Here is a 7,751-nt window from a genome sequence, read left to right on the forward strand (position 1 = left end):
GCCTAACTAACGACATAGTCTAAACTATACTAGACGCCGGAGTACACTACGGTAGTAAGAGAAGCAAGGAGAGCCCGCCGGGTATAGACGAGCAGCTATAGCGAGGAGGCCTAGAACGTATATAGGGAGGCATACTAACAGAAGAAAGCTATAATACGAAGGGAGAAAGCAGTCGGCTAGAGGGCTATAGTAGAAGAAATCGCCGGCAAGCTAGAGAGGATATAGAAGCTAGCGAAATGGGCCCGACAGGACCCTATATAGGGCCCCTCCTTCTCTATCCTAGCGCTACAATCGCCTAGTAGCCCGGTTAGCGACCCCGAGGCTAAGGCGCGTCTACTAGCTAGCAAGTTCTTCCCGCCCCTAGTCGAGGCTAATCTAAGCGATATAAACAGCTCTACTCCCCTAGCCCCTAGTATCGCGGTCTAATAGGAGGTGTCCGAAGGAGAAGTTGCCGCTATACTAAGGAAGTTGCCGGCGAAGAAAGCCCCGGGGCCGGATAGGATCCTAAACGAGCTACTAAAGAAGTATAGAGATTAACTAGCCCTAGTAGTTATAGCGATCTTTAACGCCTGCCTACAGACCGGATACTACCCGATAGCTTTTAAATAATCGACGACAGTAGTCCTACGTAAGCCGTAGAAGGAAGACTATACGTAGGTGAAGTCGTACCGCCTAATTGCGCTCCTTAACACTCTTAGGAAGGCGCTTAAGAAGCTAGTTATAACGAGACTCTCCGAGGCGGTAGAGGAATACTCCCTACTCCCGGACACCTAGATAGGTGCGCGCCTATAGCGATCGACGCTATCCGCGATAGAACTTATTACCTCTTAGGTAAAGGCTATCTAGTATAAGAATAGGGACAAGGTGGCTTCCTTACTTAGCCTAGACATATCGGGAGCCTTCGACTACGTATTATATCCGCGGCTACTCTATATCCTAAAGTCGAAAGGACTCCCTAAGTGGCTTGTCAACTTCGTACGGTCCTACCTCTAAAACCGTAGTACGTCGATCCTAGTCGGCTAGTATAGAAGCCTATTTCAAGCAGTCTATACTAGAATCCCGTAAGGCTTAACGCTAGTATCTATTCTGTTCCTCTTCTTTATAGCGACGCTACTCCTAGCCCTAGAATCCTAGAACACCGCTACGAGCGGCTTCGTAGACGACACAAACATCCTAGCGTAGTCTTCCTCGACTAAGGAGAACTGTAGGCTACTAGAAGAGAAGCACAAGATCTACGAGGACTAGGCTAGGAGGCACGGGGCTCGGTTTGCCCTAGAAAAGTACAATCTGATACACTTTACGCGCCGGCCACGGTTCTACAATATATAAGCTTCTATCTAGATATAGGGGCATACGACTAACCCGGCAAATCAGCTTAGGATCCTCGGACTATAGGTGGACCCGGCGCTACGGTAGAGGAAGCACGTATAGGCAATATTACGGAAAGCTAAACAGAATATAGCATCATGCTAGAGGCTCACTACGTCTATATAGGGGGCGGACTTCCGGCAGTTACGACTTCTATATACGGCTATTATACGGCCAGTCCTTACCTATAGCAGCCAAGTGTAGTCCTTAGGCGAGAGGGCCTGCCTATCGAAGGGACTCGTCGCGCCGCTAGCGAAGATCTAAAACCAATGCCTAAGGAAGGTCACCGGGGCATATAAGTCGATACTAACGAGGATACTTAAGTACGAGACCGCTATACCGCCGATCGACCTATATATCTAGGGACTACGGACCTCCTACTTAGGCAAGTCGGCACAGTACCTAGTATAGAAGGTCATCGCTAGTGTAGTCGTAAGGGCCCGCGAATTAGTACTAGCGTATAGGGGCATTCGACCCGGAAACGAGCCGAACTACCGGGTTAGGGACGAATAGCTAGTAATATAATAGGAAGGTAAGAAATCGTTTATAGAGCAACTATAGAAAGAGAGGTAGAACAACTAGGTTATAGGGTATAGTGGACGCCCTTAGCTAGCGGGACAACCTAAGGAATGGTTAGCTACAAAATCCGCGGTCAAGCACCCCCCGAAGCTTATCTACTACCGCCTTATAAGGGCATAGAGTAGTATAGTAACCTAACTACGAAGCGAACACATCGGCCTCTAGGGGTACCTATTATAGAGGAAGGTTCTAGGATATACGAATACTAGCTGCCCCTACGGCTATCGCTCCTAGAACGTACGGTACGCACTCCTCGTCTGTCCGAGGTGGTCGCTAGGAAGGGGGGAGTGGATAGCAAAGGCGAGGAACCGGACGATTAGGGCACTTCTTAACAACGCTAAGGACCTACGGCGTATTACGAACTAGATACTAGAGAAGGGCTAGCTAGAACAGTACCGCCTAGTAGGAATAGTATAGGAAGAGAGGATACGACGTAGCGCGACGAGACCGGCTAGGAGCGGGGGCTAACGGGGTAGTGACATAGACTACGTACGTTCAGAGGGAAAGCTAAACTAGATAAGGAGTAGTCGGGGGCGGGAAGGGTTTTCACCTATTCGGGTTTCCCTTTGTACATAACAATAGATATATACCTATATAGGCCGGATAGGGTCCTAGAACAGGGGAATAACAAATCTATCTATCTATATAGGCTACTATCTACTCCCGGTACCTTTCGGCGATATAGATAGTCCTTAAACCTAATATATTCCGAGCGGAGTAGTATCGCGACTATTACCTATAGGCGGGTAAGGGCTCGGAAGAGTATTACTCTATCTCGGCTAATAGGTCCTATCTTCGCCGCTACCTCGTCTTCTTATTAGTACGCTCGTCGCCGTAGTAGTTACCCGTTTAGATACCTTTCGCCTTTCTCCTAGCGCTCGTTCTAGATTCTCTATATATATCTACGGACCGCGTTTACTATAGCCTTCCGTTCTTTACGTCCCTATCCCGCTCCTATTACTAGTATACTACTAGCTAGGGCCTATACTCGGAACTTTACTATCGGGGTTTATTACGTATCTAGCTACCGCTAGGCCTATAATCCTATCTTCTTTTTAGGCGCTATAGATCGAAGGCGTATCGTTATCGCCTAGTACGCCGCGCGGATATCGCTCCCTACCTTACTATTCGCCGTCTAGAGCGTATAGCCTATAGCGAGCTATTAGAGGTAAAGGTCTAGTAGCGCGATTTACGTATCCGCTTCTAGGACCTACGTCGGTATAGTACGTATACCCCGGTCGCCCTACGTAAACATTCGTTCTATACGTTTTCAATCTACTTTATCTAGCTAGTCGCGTAGGATAGATACTAGACTAGTACCCTAAAGGTAATCGCCGGTCGGACAATAGAGCTATATAGCTAGCGTGCCTTTACGAAGGCTACGCCCTATATAGAGGCCGCGAGGTATATAACTAAGGCTTTGTTCTAGTCTCCCCGCTACCGGAGCTACTTTAGGTAGGCGTACTACCGGAGTTACGTATCTACTTAGAACCTAGGACCCGGATAGATAGCTATAGAGTAATCTAGCTTACGCCGGTCACGGCCTCGATCGTAGCTTAGAGGTTATACTCCTTCGGGGTCCTCGTAAGGTAGATTATCTAGTACTTCTTAGGTACGAAGACAACCCCGTATCGCGCTACCTAGTCGTTATATACCTCGAGCGCCGCTTCGAGTTAGCGGTAATTAGTCTCGGTTAAGTCGCTATATATTAGTATATTTATGTCGTCGATAAAGCCTATATAGGAGTTAGTACCGCCGGCGCTTCCCCTAAGTAGCAGAAGGAGCGTAGAGGCGAAGAAAAGGAAGAGGATCGGAGAGAGCGATAAGCCCTACGGGATCCCCGTTTCTATAGGCCGTATCTAAGGTTTACGCTACTCCTCTAGGACGAGCTACGTAGACCGGTTACTAAGGAAGGACTTAACAAACGCGACGAGCTAGCTAGGTAGACCTTTCGCCCGGAGGTTATAGAGTAGTCGGGCGTAGGAAACTTTATCGAACTAATACGGACAAGGCGTAAGATAGGGCGTAAACGTATTAATACCTTAGAATCGAATAAGTTCTACGAAGAAGAGAAGATAAGAAAGTCGCGAAGCTATAATAAAGTAAACGTCGAGGTTAGGGTCTAGGGTCCGGGCGCGCTAGCGTACTAGGTTACGTAATACTAAGTATAGTCTTACGAGGTAAACCGTAATAATACCCCCTCTCTTAAACCGCCGTACGCTCTCGTACGCGGAAATATATCGCCGCGGGGTATATCCGTAAGTAAGAACCGTACTATTAGGAAGCGCTAGCTTACGTCGGGTTAACCGTAGAGAGACTATATATCTTACCGTAGTAAGCCTTAAGTCGAGAGTCTATATTATACTGTAGTATACCTTAGATAAGCTAACTATATATTAAGCCTTAGCTTGCCTTAAGTTATATCTATATTACGCGGATATTGTAGGGTCGACTATTAGTAACAATATCTAGGTCGTCTAATATCTAACCTTTAGGCTTACGCTATCTAGGTAGTAGACCGGCCGCTAATAGGTTCTTATAATAATAATCTACTATTACTTCCTCGGTACTACCTTTTAATTTACTATAAGGCACTTCTATAAAAGTACTACCTTCCTAACGGACGGTATACTTTATATACTTCTTAGCTCTACTAGTCTATCTACTATCTATAATCGCCTTAACCGCGTATTTATCTAGCTCCTCGCTATCGCCTTCGGAGGCCTCGATAAGTAGTTGACCTTAGCTCTAATTAGGGAATAGGTCGTCGTTTACTAGGCGTAGTACGCTCGTATAGAACCTCGGGTATATACGTATACTTTTCTAAAGGTCGAGCTCGTATACGTCTACGTTAATCTTACGGGTAATCGTAAAGGGACCTATATTCTTATAGTCAAGTTTCTTATAGAGCCTTCGAGTACGGATATTTCTAGTATCTAGCTAAACCTTATCGCCGATAGCGTATCTTAGTATAGGCTTACGCTTATTCGCTATAGTGTCTACGTACCGCTCTTAGGTATATCTAAGCTATATAATATAGTATACGTTAACGTTCTCTATAAAAGGCGCGAAATCTCCTACGTACTACTTCGATAAGGCCTATACTTTCGGAAGCTTAGTACTATTACCGCTCGTAGCCTAAGGTAACACCTCTATTCGAGGATTACGGCCTAGCGTTACGAAGAACGGTAATATACCTATAGTAGCGCTCTATTAATTGTTTAGGGTAAACTCTACGATAGGTAACTACTAGACCTAATCGTCCTACGTATAGTTAACGTACGCGCGTAGGTACTATTCTATAGCTTAGTTCGTACGTTCTAACTACCTATTAGTCTAAGGGTAAAAGGTAGTCGAGATCTTTATACTTATAGCTAGACGCGCTATTAGAGCCTTCTAGAATTAGCTTACCTACTAACTACTACGGTCTAATACTACTATATCGAATAGGCCCTAATCCTTAATTACGTACTTTAATACGGCGTCGGCCGCTACCTTAGGGGTCAAATCTACTACGGGTATAAGATACTTCCTCTTAGTAAGTCTATAGGTTAGGGTAAGGATAGCGTTATACTTTACGCCCTTAGTACTATAACTATCCGGTAGCTCTACTACGTAATCGAGTACTACCTCCTTATAGGTACCCGAGGGTACGGGTAACTATCGGAGTATACCTTAGTACGTATTATAAAAAGCTTTAGATCGTATATATAGGTAACAATTCTTAACGTACTTAGTAACATCTACTACTAGACTAGGCTAGTAGTACGTATGCGTAAGTAGGTCGACTATCTTCTTACGCCTAGGATATCTAGCTAATAGAGTATCGTAGTACCTCGCTATTAGCTCCGGACGAAGCTTATACGGTACGTATATACGTCCTTAGATCTTAATTAGGTCACCGTCTAACTTATAGTCGCTAAGTAAGATATAGCTAGAGCCTTCTAGGTTTCGTAGTAAAGTACGAGTATTGTCGTCTAGAACCTTCTTAATACCGTACGCTAGCTCGTCTTTAGTATAGGCTTCCTCGATAAGTTCTTCGATAGAGGCCTTGTTTACTTCGAGTACGTAAAGTGCTAATTAATACTAGTCGGCCGTAGTACGCGGAGTAGTTATAGCTAATAGCTTTAAGCGCTTACGTATATTAGGAGGGAGATTACGTAGCTTTAATATAGCTTACTACCTATGTTCTATATCATCCTTATCGTCTATATCTTGTCTACGGCGCGTAAGGCTATCGGGCTTTGTCCTAAGCTTACTAGGGTAATATTCTATCTAGAAGTCGAGCCCGGATAGAAACTCGCTCTAGCGCGCTTATCGGCGGGTCAGCTACTTAGTCGTTATGAACTACTTTAAGCCCTTATAGTCGGTAAGAACCTTAGAAGGAGCGCTTATTAGCTCCGGCCTCTATTCCTCGAACGCTCTAATAATAGCTATTAGCTCCTTATCGTAAATCTCGTAATTATATTCTACTAGGTTCATCTTTATCGAGTAGAATGTAATAGGATATAATTTACCGTCCTCTCTAACCTAAGACAATACGCTAGCTATATACCTATCTAAGGAATTAGTTTCTACGACGTAGGGCTTAGTAATATCAAAATATACTAATACTAGGCGTTTATAGAATGCTACCTTTAGGGTCTCGAACGCACTTTAGTAGTCTAGGCTCTATACGAAGGGTATACGATTCTTAAGTACGTTACCGCGTATAAGGTCGGTTAATAGTATAACGATACCGGAAAAGTTATTAACGAACCTCCTATAGAAGTTAGCTAGCCTAAGGAAGGATAGTATATCCTTTAAGCTCTATAGAGTAGCCTAATCTATAATAGTCTAGACCTTAGATTTATCTATCTAAATACCCTTATTAGTAATAATTAGTCCTAAGAACTTGACGCTCTTCTAGAAGAAGCGGTACTTATAGACGTCTATAGGAAGTCGAGCGTCAATTAGATACTTAATAATAGTGCGTACGTGTTTTACGTGTTCCTATCACGGCCGCTCCGTAAGTAAAGGATCGGCAAAGAGGCACGTGACCTCAGATCACGTGACGCTCGGCCCGAAGCCGACCTATAACACCTCGGCCCTTAAGTATAGGCCTCGACCTTAGAACCTACTTCTCTCTTTAGCTATCGACTTTGTTAATGTTATACCCCTATACTCTCGCACTATAGCCTCGTAACACTTCGATAGCTTATTAATAAGGACGCTACTATATTTGGCGCCGCTTAGCTCAAAAATCGCGATAGCGCGACTCCTCAAAATCCCCGACCCGTACTAGCGTAGAAGCGTAGTACTCTCTCTCTCCCTCCTAGTAAAGACGCTAGAAGGGCGCACTATACTTATAGTATAGCGAGACCGTAGGGCACCGGCCCTAGCGGCGGCGCGAATACTTAACGTATTGTACGCTATACGCGACTAACTCGAAACTTAGAACTCTTTACGCGAGCCGATTAGTACATCTAGTCCGATGACTCCGTCCTACTAGATCCCTATACTAAGTACGCTGTTAAGAATATGTAGGTCATAGGGTCAATATTAGGTACTTAGGGGGATTAGTAATTAGGGCTTACTAGTCAAGTCCTAAGTATAGCTGTCCCTCCTAAAACACCTATACTAAGACCGGCGATACTATATGTAGATACACGCTATCCTATTAGGTCCTTCTTCGTCTTTCGTATAATCCGCCGTCTTCTACTACTACGTAACTCGTACCTGTTTAACAGGTTATGAGCCCGGGTTAGCAACTCGGTGTTTCACCCTCGACAAAGTCGTATTAGAGTTATTCCTCTTTAGAACAA

The sequence above is a fragment of the Fulvia fulva genome, chromosome 7 (assembly GCF_020509005.1).
Source record: "Fulvia fulva chromosome 7, complete sequence".
Taxonomy (NCBI): Eukaryota; Fungi; Ascomycota; class Dothideomycetes; order Mycosphaerellales; family Mycosphaerellaceae; genus Fulvia; species Fulvia fulva.